The sequence below is a fragment of the Cygnus atratus genome, chromosome 2 (genome assembly GCF_013377495.2).
Source record: "Cygnus atratus isolate AKBS03 ecotype Queensland, Australia chromosome 2, CAtr_DNAZoo_HiC_assembly, whole genome shotgun sequence".
Classification (NCBI taxonomy): domain Eukaryota; kingdom Metazoa; phylum Chordata; class Aves; order Anseriformes; family Anatidae; genus Cygnus; species Cygnus atratus.
The window spans coordinates 131,169,879-131,187,437 of NC_066363.1; the positions used below are offsets into that span (position 1 = coordinate 131,169,879).

The window sequence follows — 17,559 nt, forward strand, 5'->3', positions numbered from 1 at the left end:
TTCTCAAACACTACTCAGCTAGCAGAAATTATGTGGTTTCTATTTTGAAGGCAAAGTATATTAGTGAGTGCCCCAGGCTGGCATGTAAGCAAACGTACTGATAGCTCCAGTGGGTGATCCTTCAGAGCATCGGGACATTTTAGGGTTAATTATAGTGTTTGCAGTGCACTAAAGAACTCTCTCTAGGTATTTCATGGAACAGGAAACACTTCCCGCAATTTGCATTAACAATATTGTAACTCATGAAAAGTGTGTCAGATACATAAATATTAATCTGTAATTCTGTATCACCACAGTGACAGACATTTGCACAAAATAAATCATCAGCATAATTATAGCTGTTAATTGGGCATTCAGATACCTTTCTGGTTAAATGAGTTGCATTTGTGATAGGGTGATAGGGTTTTGTATCTGATCTGCCTAAATAATTGCCCTTTTTGACTTTACTGACACCAATCCCCTAGCCACACTTTGGGGCTTATTTATGTCTGCTATCCTTCACACTCACGGAATGAAGAAAAATTTAAAAACTCACAACAGGAACAGGAATGTACAAACTGCTCAGTGCGTAAAAGTCTGCGATGGGATAGTCATGTGGCACAAAAATATATGTACAGTTGTGAAGAAAAAGAAACCTAAAATTCTTTAATAAACAATGGATGGATGTGTTATGGAAGGTGTTTCAGAGTTCTTATGTGAGAAAATAGGTTATTCTTATATCAGTGTTAAAGTGTCTTTTGAGAGGAGGTAGTGGAGACACCTTTCCAGAGATGAATGATACATTATCAGTTCCTTCATTATTATACATCGTCAGTCCCTTTGTTAGGATTTGTTCCTATGCTTTTAACTGTACTAATATTTACTTATGTCTTTTGTCTCCCCACTTCTGACCAGTTTCTCAAAATCATCGTCAGTGATATCAGTGTAGCCCAAGGAGTAAGTGTGCTCTTGGCTTTATCATTAATTATTTTTGTGTGTGATTGTCTTTGCTTTCTATTGGCAAACTGAATCCCGTGCATATTCTCTTACTGATTAGTACAGAATAAATGGGAAGGGTAAGTGACAACATTTGACTTTGCCTATTCAAGCAGTGACACAGGGTAGGACATGGGAATGAATAAACAGCTGTTTGAAATTAGACAATATGCACGTGAAAATGAAGATGTGTCAGCTAGGGAATAGAGCCGGGTCAGGTCTCAGACCTCTGCTGCCTTTAATGGGACCAACTTCTTGTGAGAGGAAACTGGAAGAATATTAAGTGGAATATGGAACAAATAAAAGCTTTTGGAGAACTGCTTTGAAAAATGAGCGCTCTCTGGCAAATGAAGGTATGTCTCAGTTGCATAATACTGATACGTCCAGCAGGCTCAAAGCAACACAATTACAGCAGGAGTGCTATTGTACCAGGGACAGAAGATAAATGAAGTATTGATTTCAGAACCAACAGCATGCCACAAAAGGGACATACAATATTTCTATGGGGCCGGATCCTTACTTGCTGTAATTTGGTATTTCTTCATTGAAGTCAAGCTGATTTATGCCAGCTGTAGTTCTGGCCAGGTATATTTGTAACAAGGGGGCATAAATAAAAGCCATGCTCAGAATGTTTGGTTGGGGTTGGTTTCCAAAAGCAGAATGATGAATACACACATATTACAGTTTATCAGTTCTTTCAACTTACTGCAAATCTCATCTTCAGATAATTTCTGATTGGTCTTTAGCTTTTCTTAATAACTAATTTCCCTTGCTTCCCAGAGTTCTGTCTCAGCTTGGTGTTCTCCAACTCCAGAACTAATTTTCCTGCAAAGATATAAAGACAATTGCTAACATGTCCACTGCAAGCTCTCCTGCATCGTGCCGTGGACTAGCTTTTCCTTTAGCACAACGAAAATATTAATTGTGATGTTCTTTTCCTTTCGGTTTGCTTCGTACCTGACAGAATGTGCCACCACAGTAGAGAGTGATCAGAGCTGAAACATCAGCTATGTATCCTGCACGTATCAGTGACTGTCAGCCATACAGATTGGACCACTGTTGTCTGCATACTCAGAGGTGAATCTTGGAAATAAATCACTTCATTCTAACGGTTTCAAGGCTCTGTTATGAATGCAAGCAGTGTGCTCAGAGCATATGCCATAACACATTGATGTACCACCAGGACAGAGCACCATGGCACACTCCTCAGAAACTTTTATGCTTGTACCTGTAAAAAAAAAAATCATTCTATGTGTGCATTATTTGTTCAAGTGAAGTAAGGAGCAGCTAATCATTCACAGTGGAATAGCCAAACAAAAGCTATGTGGCAAGTCAATCCCTATACTCTGTCCTCAAGCTTTTTGTGATTGCAGTGCTATTCTTAAAATTTTGAAGATCAGCAAAAATGCTGCTGATGTCCCTGTTGGTCTGCAGTTTATTTTACTTCATATGCACTTCTCACAGATCTGCATGCAGCATTTCCTGTTTGCAGTATACATATTAGGTGAAACAATATAGGCTGCCTGACAGCCAGCTTTGGTCACTTTTGGCATTTATTGACCTAAACAAGAACAGAGACAAAATTCTCTTATTTATTTATTTACGTAAGTGAAGGAGAGGTTCCAAGCTTCTTTAGTATCAATCTAAACTTGTCTAAATATAGGAGAGTGTAAAAATCCAGAGGAATACATCTCTGAAATATTTCTATCAAATTTTCTTCTCGGAGAATCATCTGGACAATCCTTTCTTTCTTTCTTTTTTCTTTTTTTTTTTCCAGGCATTTAAAAGACCTTGATGCATAATATATGCATAACATGTATAAATAACATGTAATTTCATTCTAGCTACACTTGGTTTTCTCTGACTTACACTGTTGTGAGACAAAAATTAAATGTCATGCTACTGAGGATTGAAGTATATGCATGACATTCAAAATATTAAGGCATGCTGTATAGAACATATTTTTTCAAAAAGCAAAAAATTCCCCCATAGTTGTATATGTGCAATAATCGCTGGTAATTGGTGACTGAAATTAAAAAAAAACATTACCAGTAGATAATGTTGCTTTAAAAGGAGTTGCTAAGAGTACATTATTTTCTATTTGATATAATAATTTGGGTTTAACTATATATCAATTGGATTAACACATGCCTCTAGAATATTATGTTAACATATTTTAGTCAGTTTATTAATTGAATATTATTCACAATAATATCCAAAATAGAGCCAATCAAAGACAGCAAATCTTTGCTGTCTTTTTTTCAAATTTGTCATGAACCATTTGGGCTCTGTACTTAAAGATAACTATCCCTTAGTCAACTTTAATGTACAATGCATGGTACCAATATAGGAATTCACCTAACCCAAACATTAAAGATTCTATTACGGCATAAAACAGAATAATGAATCCGAAAGTCTGTATTGATTGGTTAGCAAATCTTTCCCCATAAAAAACACATGTATTTTGATTTGTTTATAATCAATGTATATGTGTGTTATGTATAAGGCCACTAGGGCATACTAAAAAGAAAAAAAGAAAAAATATCAGTCCCCTCTGGGAAACAAAAATAATTTTTACAAGAAGTTTTCTTCTTTTCTATTTCCTGTCCTGTCCTGTCCTCTCCTCTCCTTTGTCTGTCCCCCATGTTTTGTTCATTCAGTGGAAATTCGATAAACTGGATTTCCTGAATTTTGTCCGCTTAATCAGTATAGAAAAGCCTGTTGTAGGGGTTTCCTTTGTTTTCTAAGAGTGCAAAATTCATATATCACCATAGATTTACACTCTGCTTAGGGTAAATATTTAAAAACCTTTTGTGGTGCATGCTGACTAAACATAATGTTTCCAGTATTTCTCTAATTCATTGAAATGTAAAAGAGGACTCCACACTCTTTTGAGCTTTCCTGGAGGAAATTGAAAAGTGGATTGAGTATACACAGGGAAAGGTGCAAAATGGGATCACGCAACTGAAATCTCACATTTGAGGAGAGGGCAGGAAAAATGTCTTGCCTTTGTCATAGCCTCTTACTCATAATGGTCCTGATTCATTTAATGAAGTAATCCTTTTTTTCAGGATACACTGGTTTAACAGTAGAGGTTGTGAAGGTCCAGAGCATGGGGCTGACAATGAAGAAGCAATAAATTTGCTCATCTCCTTCCTACCAAGATCTATATCTGGCACTTGGCCATAGTCTACCACCAATCGAAGCCAAAAGCTCTGTTACAATGAATCCTGAACTGTGTTGAAAAGTCAATAGCAATAAATGGCCCTTAAGCAACAGAAATATAGAAAATGGTAAAACTTTATTCACATAAATCAAAAATGGTAATCATGGTAATTATGTCATTTAAGTGTTAAGATGTCAATCCAGATTGTTAAGAAGGGCAACTTCATAGAATCATAGAATGGCTTGGGTTTGAAGGCACCTTGAAGATTTTCTAGCTTCAAAACTCCTGCCATGGGCAGGGATGTCACCCACTAGGTCAGGTTGCACAGGGCCTCATCCAGCCTGGTCTTGAACACCTCCAGGGATGGGGCATCTAAAATTTCTCTGGGCAAATTCACAACAGAACGTTACACAAATGGAGAATAATCATTGAAGACAAAGAAAACCAAACGATTTCTTCCTTCAGTGAAGGAATAATTACTTTTCGAGCTTGCTGCTTTTTGTCACAAAGATATATACATGTAACTGGAATCAAGAAAGGAGATTTTATTGTTGTTGTTTTGGTTTGGTCTGTTTTTTTGTAGAAAGATAGTTCAGTTTTTAAGAAACAGAACTTAGGGCTCTGAAAGCCAAAAGATTTCAGTTTACTGCTTTTAATCATGTTGATAACTTTCTCGACTGAAAGTGATTCCAGGTGATATTTTTATTTATTGATTTCATATACAACCAGGATTAAGCATTGTGGAATAGAGATACTCATAATACAACCTGAAGGAAGCATTTACAGTGATAAAAAATTAAACACCCTGCTATTTTATTATTATTTATAATTTATATGGTATCAAAGGTGTCCATAAAGCTTTAGAAACATGTGGAAGGATATGCAGAAGCTAACAGTCTAATTTAAACAGATACAACACTATAAATAATCAAGTATACAGGCAAAGCCGAAGAGGGGAGCTTTGATGGTAGCTGTTGGATGTGACATGAATCCTCAAGTCTGAATGCATTCATGGGCTATCCACATTCAATCTATCTTTTCCTAGGTGGTACTGAGAGGTCAGCTTCTACATTTCAATGGCCTAGGAAATCAGCTACCGTCATTGACTAGTTATGTTTTCAGACAAGCATTTTTCTGCTCTCTCCTATTTTACTTGTCATTTGAAAAAGCTCCTTATAAATATAAGTAAAGAAGTTCTCCTTTAAATGTCTCTTTAAATGTTACCTGCCCTGAAAAACAGTTAAAAATGTTTCTATTTCTATGATAAGACTTTTGCTTACAATGTTGACAACAGATGTCTTTTTTGGTATCTATTGTTTTTTTTCTTTCAATCTCATGATTGAATTCTGAAGACAGGCACTATAATTTTGTTATGTACTTGTCCAGAAATGCTTTGTTCCATGCATGCCTGGAATTTGGTGCAAAGAAAATTTGAAAAATAAATAGATCTTATTATAACTGCCAGTGAGTTTTAAGGATGAAACATATAGAAAAAGAGAAAGGAAAAAAAAAAAAAAAAAAAAAGGACAAAACCACAAAGGAGTGATCCAGTAGAATTCTAATTATTAGAAGGAATACAGTTTTATTCCAAAATATCACTCATGCATTGCAGGCAATCTCCTTACAATCTTCTGAGGCTGTCCTCCCTGTCTGCTTTCTCTCTGCCCATTTAGGTTGAGCATACGTATCTAGTGTAGGTGCTGACCTGAAAAGCAAGGTATGCTTTTAGCTGCCACAGAAAGAAGCTTTATCTTCTTTATCTTTAAGCTGCCACAGAAAGAAGCCAGACACAGATTTTTAGAGCCAGCTCTCTTTCACGTCTTCATGAATGACTTGGACACACGACTTGAATGCATAAGTAAATTTACAAATGATACTAAATTAGGAAGAGCTGTGGAATCCCCCTGAGGGTGGAGAGGCCTTGCAGAGAGATCTTGACAAATGAGAGGTCTGGGCAATCACCAGCTGTATGAAATTTAACAAGAGCAAGTGGTGGATTCTGCGCCTGGGATGAGGGCAACACTGCATCTATGTACAGATTGAAGGATGAGTGGCTGGAGAGCAGCCTTGTAGAAACAGATCTGGGGGTTCTGGTTGATAGCAAGTTGAATATGAGTCTACAGTGTGCCCTGGCAGCTGAAGGGGCTAACTGTACCCTGGTGTTCATCAGGCACAGGTGCTGTCTGGTTGAGGGAAATGATCGTCCTGCTCTGCTTTGCGCTGGTGCAGCCTCACCTCAAGTGCTGTGTGTAGTTTTGGGCACAACAATGTAAGAAGGACATAAAACTAATAGAGAGCCTCCAAAGGAGGGCTACAAAGATGGTGAAGGCTTGAGAGGGGAAGGTGTGTGAAGGGTGGCTGAAGTCACTTGGATTGTTCAGAGCAGAGCAGGCTGAGGGGAGGTTTCATGGCGGCCTGCAGCTCCCTCAATGAGGGGGAGCAGAGGGGCAGGTGCTGAGCTCTGCTCTCTGGTGACCAGTAACAGGACCTGAGGGAAAGGCACAAAGCTGTGACAGAGGAGGTTCTGACTGGTTGTGAGGAAAAGGTTTTTCACCAAGGGTGTGTTTGGGCACTGGAACAGGGTCCCCAGTGAAGTGAGCATGGCACCAAGCCTGCAGGAGTTCAAGAAGTGTTTGGACAATGCTGTCAGACATATGGCTTGATTTTTGTATGGTCCTCTGTGGAACCAGGAGTTGGAATTGATGGATGACCCTTGTGAGTCCCTTCCAACTCAGGATAACCTCTGATTCTAGCCTCTTTGTATCCATTATATCATACTATAAAATCTCATTTTTTTCTAAAAAAAATTATTTTATTTTATTTATTTATTTTTAATCTGAGGCCTGTAATTCATAGTTGCATATGAAAGAGTTAAGTCTCAGCATAACTGCATGTGTAGAAGGGGCAGATTCTGCAACTCATACAGTGCTGTATCAAACTCCAGTGTAAGGAGAAAGAGGTAGGAGCAGAGCCATGCAGAGCTAAGGAGTGGTCTGGAGCTTACAAGTGAAGAACATGACACAGATTGGAGGAAAAGGGACATCCTCTTTTGCTTAGGCCTTTGCCGGAGTCTTGAGATGCAGAGTCTGGAAAGAGGAAATGTGATGATCAAGAATTTGCACAAGGAGTAAGGTGGCTACATATAAGAAAGGAATTCACTGCTTACAAGAGGTAGATAGGACTTTTAAGATAAAACAGAGATAAATTTTAGGCCTACTTGGGGTCAAGTTACCCCAAGGAGTCAAAGGATGTGAAGGTAGTAAAGGAAGATAGTCATGGGAAGAGAAAAAAGGAAGAAGAGGATGTGATACTAATGACTCTGTGTTTATCTCACTTAAAAAATGCCCGGAAAAGTATAATTTGGCAAGTTGCATATGAAATTATACACTTCACTTGTAAGACAGAAGCATCAATGTATTCATTGATATTATGTAGTGATCTAACAAAGCTTAATCATAAACAAGATAGTGACTTAACAAGATTTGAGATGGCAAGGTACACTTGCTTATTTACTGCATAGAGGACAGGGTAAGTAAAATGTGTCGGGGAGAACCTCCATTGAGTCATGGGGTTCAGAGTAGACCCCCTTGCTTTTTAAACTGCTAAACCAAAGAGGAAAGGAGCTTACGTGCAGCTGAATCACTCCTAGTCCCAGACTTGGTCAGTGGTTTATGTCTAAAGGTTTATATCATAGAATCATTAAGGTTGGAAAAGACCTCCAAGATCATCTGGTTCAACCATCACCCTACTACCAATGTCACTAAACCATGTCCCTAAGCACCACATCCAGCCTTTCCTTAAACACCCCCAGGGACGGTGACTCTACCACCTCCCTGGGCAACCCGTTCCAATGCCTGACTACTCTTTCTGAGAAGAAATGTCTCCTAATTTCCAACCTAAACCTCCCCTGGCACACCTTGAGGCCATACCCTCTACTCCTATCACTAGTTATCTGTGAGAAGAGGCCAACCCCCAGCTCCCCACACCTTCCTTTCAGGTAGTCGCAATTGATCTAAGATATAATCTTAGTGAAGCTTACAAAGTTTAGCAAGCTATTAGCCACGTACCGAGGTTCTGTTCTGGCAAGGAATCTGTTGTGAACAATAAGGGATTTCTGCAGCAGGCATGACCTTGAGAGGTGTCCCTACTCAAGGGGAGATGTTGGTGTGCCACCAGATGCCATGCAGAAGAGCTCCGAGGGCTCTTGGACTGCTAGTTATTTATAGGATAAGAGGATGGACTAATAGTCATATTACTTTTTGGTGCATGCTCCATTGGCCCTCAGCTGCTGAGCAAGATGTCTGTTTCTCCAGAACCTAGTTTGAGCTGATATTGCGGTCACTATCTGCCTGAGCAACGTCTCAGTTTAGCCAGTGTGCTGGTCAGACATGTGGTTTGATTTTTGGGTGGTCCTGTGTGGAGCCAGGAGTTGGACTTGATGATCCTTGTGGGTCCCTTCCAACTCAGGATATTCCATGATTCCACTATCTGCCTGAGCAAGGCCTCAGGTGCAATGGCCAGTGTTTGAGCAAGGCAACAGACTGAAGGCGGGGCAGGCGGAGCACACCACCACGTGGCACTACAGAGTTGCTAGGTTTTGAGTTTCCCTGAGACATTTTTATTACATATGCTCCTTTAAAGTACCATTCCTGAAAGCAAGCTATAGATGATCCTCACAAATGTGTTCCCTTCAAAGATGGCTCTGAATGGCACAGATTTCCTACTCGTGTTCAAAAAAAGAATGTTGGGTAAACTTCTACTTGTCTATATCTGCAGACACTGCATCCTGTTAAATAATAGAGGTGTTTTCTTCTGTATTAAGAGAAAATGTATGAATTTCCTTGTTTAAAACCTTACTCCTGGGTTACTGGGAGTCTGACTAGTTATCTCATCATAAAATGGCTTTGAGAATTCAAGAAAGATATCTGAGAGTCACCAGAACAGAAACTATGGCTACAGGAGATGGACTGAAAGAAGACAAATTATAATATGTTCTTTCTTGAATGTAGTCCTAACCTACACACTGCATGCAACAAATCCTGCCTGCCTGCAGCTTGCATCTGACAGGCCTAAGGCGGTACTTCCAGAAAGGGCTTAAAGAACTGGCTGCACTTCCTCTACCTCTGTCAGAAATGTGTCTTCCTTAGTGACAATTACATGAAGAGCTCATATATTCTGCTTTATGATCTCACTGTGCTATTACAGCCTCTGGGAAGGGTTGTGGTACAGTGTAAATCCTGGCTGATACTTGGTGTTGGCGTGAGGCTAGGCTAGGAAGAATGAGAAGATCGAAACAGTTTTTTTTTTTTTTTGGGGGGGGTGGGGTAAAACTATAGGAAAAGGAGATCTTTTTAAGGGCGTATTTAAAATTCTGAAAGCATATGTATTTCTCTCCACAAGCACAGCTCAAAGTAACATGGCAATTTATTTCATTTAACTTACACATTTTATTCTAATTATTTCTTGTGGATCTGCTAGTACTCTTGGGTTTCTAGTGCTCTGGTGTCTAGTTTTCTGTCATCGTAAGTACACACAACTTCAGTGGCTCACAAGAAAGTACCTCATTGATGTTTAAGCATCTGGCAAGCATTTACATACATCTTTGTGGCTTTACTCTCCACTGCTACTTCTTTTTTTGTCATATTGATTTTGTATTTGCAGTCACCCATTGGCCTTGACTAGGATGAATGGTTATGTATTGTTTATGCTGCGGTAATGCCTCAGGGCAATGACAATTCAGTGAGAGAGCTGGACCCTGTACAAATGTCCAACTGGATGGATAAACTCTGAAAGAACAGTCTGCCAGAAAAACTGTCAGAACAGGTAAATAGGATGAGCTATCCTAACACAAACAAATGACAGGATAGAGTCCCATTGGTTTTATTATAATAAAGACAAAGTCAATGCTGACATAGTGAAGTGATGAGAGTTTAAGAAGATAATGATTTTAATTAACTTTATAAGGGAAAACAAGCTGAATTTTAACACTGCCTCATTAAAGAAGCACTGAATTACAAGAGAATGGCTGTATCACAGTGTCTTGTCCCTGGCTAGGTCTCCCGTCTGCCCCAGTCAAGACTTAACCTCTTTGGTTATGTTGTTAAGCAAAGGTCATAAACAATAAGAGTTCTCTTTTAGTAAGTAGACATAAAATCACTGGAGATTTTTTTTTTCTCTGAAGGAAGAAAATATCCCCATGAAACTTTTATGCATGTGGTTTTGGTCTTCTGGGTTGAATCACTGTGCCATGACTTTGAAGATCACTCCAGAATCCAGAGCTACTCACAGCAGCAAGTCATGGAGGTTTTGGAGCACAAGGTATGTGTTTTACTATTTCTCTGTGGCTTCTCTGCCTTCCTTTCCTCTTCAGGTTTGTCTGTAAAGAGAGAGTCTGTCCGGTCTTAGTTATCTGAGAAGTCACCTTTTCTGCCCTGTGTAATACTGCAGCCACTGAGATTAGCTTGCCAAGGGAGCAGTCTCTGGACTGAAGCTTCTCAAAGCTAGCGTCTGATCTTCACATACACAACTGGCTTCCTCTGCTGATCAAACAGATTCCACGTCACATCAGTGTGCTTGAAAGCAAAGGGCTTTACTTAGTATCTGATGCTACATATGGTGTTGCTGAGTGTGTGTGGTTATGCACGCGTATGCCAATATTAGAAATGCATGTATATATCTATTATAATGTTTTGCCCTACTACAGTTGATATCAAGGCACAACTGAAGGACAAACTCTGTCTCAGCTGAGCAGGGTGAACAAACAGTCAAACTCTTTTGTGACGTTTTTGTTGTTGCCCCCTACAGCTCCCAGTGAACATGGATCATAGCTAATGGAGGGAAGCACAGTTACCCCATCCGCTCTGAACAGCAGAGAGATGGTGTGGCCCACAGAGCTTGGCCCTGCTTGTGTGAGGGTCTCTGCCTTTTGCGGTTACTGCCAGCCTATATTTGGACATTTTTTTGAGGACTATTTACCAAAGACCAGAATTGTGAGAAAGAAATTCCCTTGCAGTGGACCGACCACCTTTTTTTCAGGCTATTTTGTGGAAGGAAAGTAAGTGTGGCCCTAAAATGTGCTATAAACGCTGAATAAAACAAGGGCAACCTGTATATATATATATATATATATTTTTTTTACGTTCTCCATGTGTCACTAAGCTTTATCAAACTGCCCTCCTGCTTGTGGGTGAATCATTTGAGATATGATTATGAGACAGGCCTTGCTCTGAATGTTATGCTGCATTTTACCATCATTTTGTTAGATTCCAAAATTAAAGACTGCCAGCTGGGGAAATCTAATTTTACCATTTACTTCAGATGTGTCCTTCATAGTTAGCTTAGTTGGAAAAACATTCAGGCTTGCCCTGGAGAACATACCTAGCAGTAAAACAGCTGCATAAAGCCTTGTAATGGTAGGAAACTCGCTGCTGTTTGTCCAATAGCTGCTGCTAGCATTACATTGACACATCTATGCTTTGGATGATAGGACCTACTAATAAGTGAACTTCTGACACTTTGTAAACAAGTACACATTTGACATTGCTATTTTCTTGCCTGGTTGGGCAAAATTTTTCTCTCATTGAATCATAGTAATTTTTACCAATGTGAAGATTTCTACATCTGGCTTTCAGGAATTTACCTGACCACCACATCTAGGTGTAGAAAATCAGTCATCACATCCAGATCACTTTTCTGCAACTGTCATTCCAAGGACATGTTCATTTCCCCAGTTAGATCATTTAAAAAAATAATATAATAATTTCTATTTATTGAAAAGTAATAGATGTAGAAAAATATGTACACTGTTGCTCAATGTTCTGAAACCTAAATTGCCTGCAGCTGCCCTGACTTCAAGCTTATGAGTCATCTAAGCTCAAGCTGTAGAAATTCCAGAGGACATGTTGTTAAATAATGCATGAGTGATGTAATTTCACTGTGTATCTCATTAGCAAAATGCTACAGGAAAGAATTAGGGAAAAGAATCTAAAACTATTCTGGTCCTATCTCTGTACTCCTTTTAAAATTTTGTTTTATTTGTTACATACAAAGGGTTAATTTGAATGATAGGTTATTTTGATTATCCTAAAGTGATAGGATAACAAATCTGTGTTAAATTAGGTGACAGTGACAGTTGCTTTCTTGTTAGTGATGAGAAAAATTCTGAGAATCCTTTGTGTTTTGAGCTCTAATTCTGAATCTGTCTTACACTTTCTTCTTTCTCAGTGTGGGTATGTATGTGTGAACATGTGTATCCAGTATATATACAATTATGAATGTATATAAAGACCAGGAGACTACATGTGTTTTCCACAAAAACAAAACAAAAGAAGGATTACCTCTTGGTCTCAAAGTTATCAAAACCTTTTTTATTAGCTCTAACACTGTATATTATTCTAGTAAGCAATCAGGTTATGCAAATAATAATCTTCTTTTATCTGGAGGTATGCATCTATAATTAAGAATGTCAGTCACCTTATCTTGTAAACAGTCTGTTCTTAGTACACAATACGAGATCTGGTGCAGATGTGTCTGTGTATGCAGAGAGCCAATATATCATTTTTGCTGCATCTAAAGCCTGCAATTTCATGCTTAGCACTTGGCATTGTAACCATGGTTATCTTCAGTTAGATGCAGAATACAGAGGCTTCAGCAGATTTTTTTTTTTTTTTTACTTAGACCTACAGCAATCAAAACACATAAAGAGATCAGCATTCCAAATATAAATGCATAGATAGAATGTGGTGAAGGCAACAGTGTTATCTATTATATGACATGCGATATTTAGACTTTATTGCAGGTGCTTTTCCTGAAATTTCTTTAAAAACAAGAGGACTACTAAGTCATGCATAAGAGAAATGGACCTCTTTCCTTGAATGTTTTCCTTGTACAAAGAGTAGAAGCTGAAAGGCTGATATTTCTATTAGCACAAGGTTAAAGGACACATTATCACACGTTCAAAGGATTGGCTATTTTATTTTTAATTTTATCTCCAAAATATCTAGCACACTATTTCTAAATTTTTGGAAAGTAATAGAGGTTCTCAGTTTTGATATTAGCCTAGATTTCTCTACATATTTTATGAGGTTCCATATGGCAGTGTTTGTTGAACAGAAAGAGTTTACAGCAGAATAAATGAAGCAGATGACCAGTGCATCTTTACATGTTGAAAAAAAATTGATTACAGACTTTCTGAGGAGTGATTGTGACTCTTTTTTTTATGAATACTGAGTAGTTATATGCACAGTCGTAAAGTTTTGACTGTTCAAGAGCAAACAGTTTTCTGCAAACTTGTTTTTCTGTGAAAAAGTGTAATATTGTTGGTCCTAGAAAAATTGTCTCTGTAAATCGCAGAAAGTTTATACAGGCTTGACTGGGCTGGTTTTTTTTTTTTTTTTTTTTTTTTTTTCATTTGAAGTCACTAGGTACTGTGCTGCAGAGAGTATACGTGTGCTATGCAGCAGCTAGAGGATATTGTTTGTCAGGAACAGCACAGAGTCAAACTTGGTTGAACCCTCAAAGCCTCCCAGGCAGCTCTGCTGCAGAAGATTCTTTGTTCAGAGCATCCTTCCAAAGCAAAATTGGATTATCCTCTTAAATGACAATATCTACTGTAAGGAAGAAGGGTGGGTTGAGCGTTAGCTCAACCTCTCAAATTAAAACACTTACTTCGTACCTGTTATTTTTATTCATTTGCTGGGGCACTGACCTGGTAAATGGAGGTTGCTCTGAAAATTATACTTAATAACTGCTGCTGTTATTCACCAAACCCTATACTGGATGAGTGCCCTACTATGGCAGTCTACTTGGGCTGCTCAGCTCCAGCATCTGCTGTTAAAAACATCTCCCTCAAGCCAAGGGTAAATTCCAGCAGCACTTGGGACCCTTGGTGTCATTCTGCTGCTGAGCTTGTGCATAGAGATGGAGAGTATGTGTTGTCTCCCAACAAATGAAGGTTCTTGTCAGCATTCAAAACAGCTGCCATTGTGGCACACAGTCTTTACAGCTCTGAGGAGGCAGAGTGTTGCGTGGGGAAGGGCTGCAGCATTGGAGGAGACATGGAAAGGCATTAGTGTAGCTGGGGCTGACTCACTTGCAAGCAAGCATGGAGAAAAAATCAGTGAGTACTTCACTGGAGGCTAATATCAAAGAGTAGCAGTGGTGTCTGAAAGGCAAATGTAACACTTATTTAAAAGCCCTGTTTAAAGAAACCAGGCAGAGTATTGTGCTTCTTCAGGGTTTTTCTTAGAGCTGAATGCTGAGGGTCAGAGTTTGAATTTAATGCAGTACCAAGAGAAACAAGTAGCTATGCCAGCTGTGGAAGACAGGTTTTCTGCCACATCTTGGTCAAGGACATAAGTCTATAGAGAAATGGGGAATTCTTTTCAAGTTTGAATACTTTTCTTTTAAATGTGGTGAATCCTGTGAGTCCAGACTCATCATGTATTTCCAGAGGTGGGTCTGTTGTTTGTACAATGGTACAAAAGCCAAGGGCTGCTTTCACACGGAATTCTTAATGCTAAACAGTGCAGTGATACAGTAGCAAAACACTGATCCTTTCTACAAAGAACCTACAGACCTGAGACAGAATATGACAGGAGACCTCACAAAAAGAAGAGAGCACAATGAGGGAGGGGGGAAGGAGAGAGAAGGAAAAAGGGAAGATTTCTATGAAGAGCATGAAGGAAATATTGAGGATTCTACAAAGATGAAATTTTCATCATTCATTTTGTAAACAACATGGATTGCGCTGTTAAGTCTCTGGTTACCCATAAAGAGGGCAAACTATTATAACTGTTTTATCTGATTTTAAACTTTAAGCCATGTAGGATTTTCATTATAAAATCTAAAGTTATACAAAACTCATTAGATTTTAAATTAGCAAAAAATTACACATTATGTCTTCAGCCCAATGGAGAGCCAAACCCTCAAATTTTGTGTTAGATTAAGGTAACACTTGGTGAAATTTTATAGTGAACCAGGTCTGGGCTGTGCTTTTTCTTTCAAATACAAATGAAATCAGTTATAATTACTTTCATGCAGCCTGTCTGCAGTGGCAAGGCTTTATTGGCACTTTTAAATGAATTTTGCCTTGAATTTTTAGACTTATCTGAATATAAAATTCAAAGCATAGCTCTGAGTATGTGAGATCAAATAAATCAAAAGCCAAAAGACTTCATGAATCCCCGCAACATGAAATAACTGAGTTTTGTACAGATCTGCTTACTACCTAAAAATAGTTTAGTCTTATCTCTATACAGAATCTCCTGTGATAGCATAAGGAGTGATAAAAACCCAACAGATACCTGAGAAGCTAAGTCAGTGGCTTAAAAAGAAAGCAAGGGAAAAAAAGATACTCACTGTGATGTGAACTTTGTCCCTCTTTCAAATGGCATTTAAGTGCAGTGACTGTGGTATTTTCTGTAAATGTATTATCATGCAGACTCTGTGTGTGCCATCTGTGAGTGTTGTATGCTCTATTCAGTATAGCAGACGAGACTTTTCTTCCTCTAAAAAGAGAGAATAAAAAGACTTATGGAGATATGGTAGAACAAGAACAACAAAAAAAAGTGAACGAGCAATGTTTATGGTACTAATTTTAATAATAGCTCTCTTCCATAGACATTACTGAAACTGTTGCTACTTGAAATAGCCTAAGTTCCCTGTGAATCCAATGCAGTCGCTATCAAAATCTTTAACTTTTTCTCTGCTAGGTAAGATGTTGTTGTAAAGCTGTTGTTGTAAAGCTGTTGTTACTTACATAGAAACTGAAATAATGCTTGCAAACAGGTGAAAAGTGATCACATGCCCGAAGGGGGTGCAGTCTGGATAGACCACATAGAGGAGAGAGGAAAGTAGGTTACGAAGGAAAAAAAGGGATGATTTTGATAGCCAAGTTCTCATCTCCAAATTCAAGAAATGCTTCTCTTTCTTCAAGTCAATCTCTTTCATCCCTTTTATTAGTTCTCTGAATATATTTTAGTTGTCCCATTTAATTTTTATTTTCCATTTTGGCCCAGTTTGGCCAATTTTTAGACACTTGTTGAGCTTTAAACCAGCTGACTGTAGTCATGCTTAAAGTTAAGCCGTGTGCATATTTGCAGGGTCAGAACCTTTTTTCAGATATTCATCTTTTTTTCGTTTTTCTTTTACAGACAGTTTAACTGCTTTCTCGGTAATTGTGATAAGAAAAAATGTCTAATTATTTTTTTTCAGTATTGACCAATTCCCACTTCTGTTTTGACTTCTCTTTTCTCTTCTCTCTTCTACCTTCGAAAGCTTTTCATATGTATTTTTTAGGATGTTTATTGTTACTCTGGACAGACTTTTTTTTTTTTTTTTTAATTATGAATAAAATGTCCCAAAGCATATTCCAAGTGAGGCATAAGCACTTTTTATTTAATATTGTTCTCTGTTGTGTTTTCAATCTTTTCTACTTTAACACCAGGGAATTTTTAGTGCTCTGCTAGACTTTCAAGTAATCAATGGCTTTATTAACTAGTCTGCAGTGACAGGAAAATCTTTGCCAGTCAACAAGCAGACTGTACTTTTTGCTCTTTCTTACAAAATTCTGTACACTACAACTGGACCTTACTTCCAGAATTACTGATAACCACAAAATGAGCAATCCTACATTCATTATCAGACAGTCTGGAAATTCATATATAAATCATCTCAGGACTTAGGTCTTTACTTGCATTGCAATTAATGAGATGAAAGATATTTCAAGGACTCTAAATAGCGTTTAAAAGGTTCAAAAATACTTATTGGAGGGAGGGTATATACAGCTGTATAATCCGCTGGGAAACATACAAAACAGATTTTCATCCTTAGTTACATTGTCATCTCGAATTTGCATGTGAAGTGAGGCATTTTAATGCTTGCCTTATGTTTTAAATCATGAGAAGTTAAAGCCACAAAGCAATGTGATATGTGGACAAAGTCTTCAGACAGTTTTCTGTTTTCCTGTTTATATTGAAAACTAGCCAAAGACATTTCCTGTGGAAAAGCAATAATCATAATTTAGGATTTATGGTTTTATGACCAGCTGAAAAATTTTGTTAATGTAGACAGACTGCTAATTGCCCAGTGTTTTAGGCCTTGATCCTTATTGCTATGGTAGTCCTTTTACTGTAACATTAAACCAATTCATTTTTCTTCATGCAATTATAATTCTTTTAGACCACTATAGGTTTTCAAAGTACTGTTCAGATAACTGTATTTTTGTTTATATCTAAAGAATTCCTGACTGGTTTTAAATGCAAAAGGCAGCACTAATGAAATGTTGAGGATACATCACAAAACACTACTCACTGATACAGGGTGGAGAGGTAAGCAGAGAAAGCTCAGGCAAAGGGCAGGGCCTCCCTGAGCATGGCAGCTTGTGCCATGGGACTGGAGCCTGCAAATCTTGGAATGAC

General features: G+C 38.2%; 1 long non-coding RNA gene across 3 annotated transcripts in view; it reads left to right on the top strand.

Moving 5' to 3' along the window:
• The first annotated feature begins 1,986 nt into the window (after positions 1-1,986).
• LOC118247913 (uncharacterized) overlaps positions 1,987-17,559 on the top strand; it is a 32,787-nt gene continuing 17,214 nt past the window's right edge. For 2 of the 3 annotated variants that reach the window (XR_007707867.1, XR_004778616.2), the window contains exons 1-2: positions 9,882-9,964; positions 10,323-10,459. This is a non-coding gene — a long non-coding RNA (uncharacterized LOC118247913). Of the gene's footprint in view, positions 2,053-9,881; positions 9,965-10,322; positions 10,460-17,559 lie in introns of those variants that run through there. The other variant, XR_007707868.1, reaches the window with a different exon arrangement.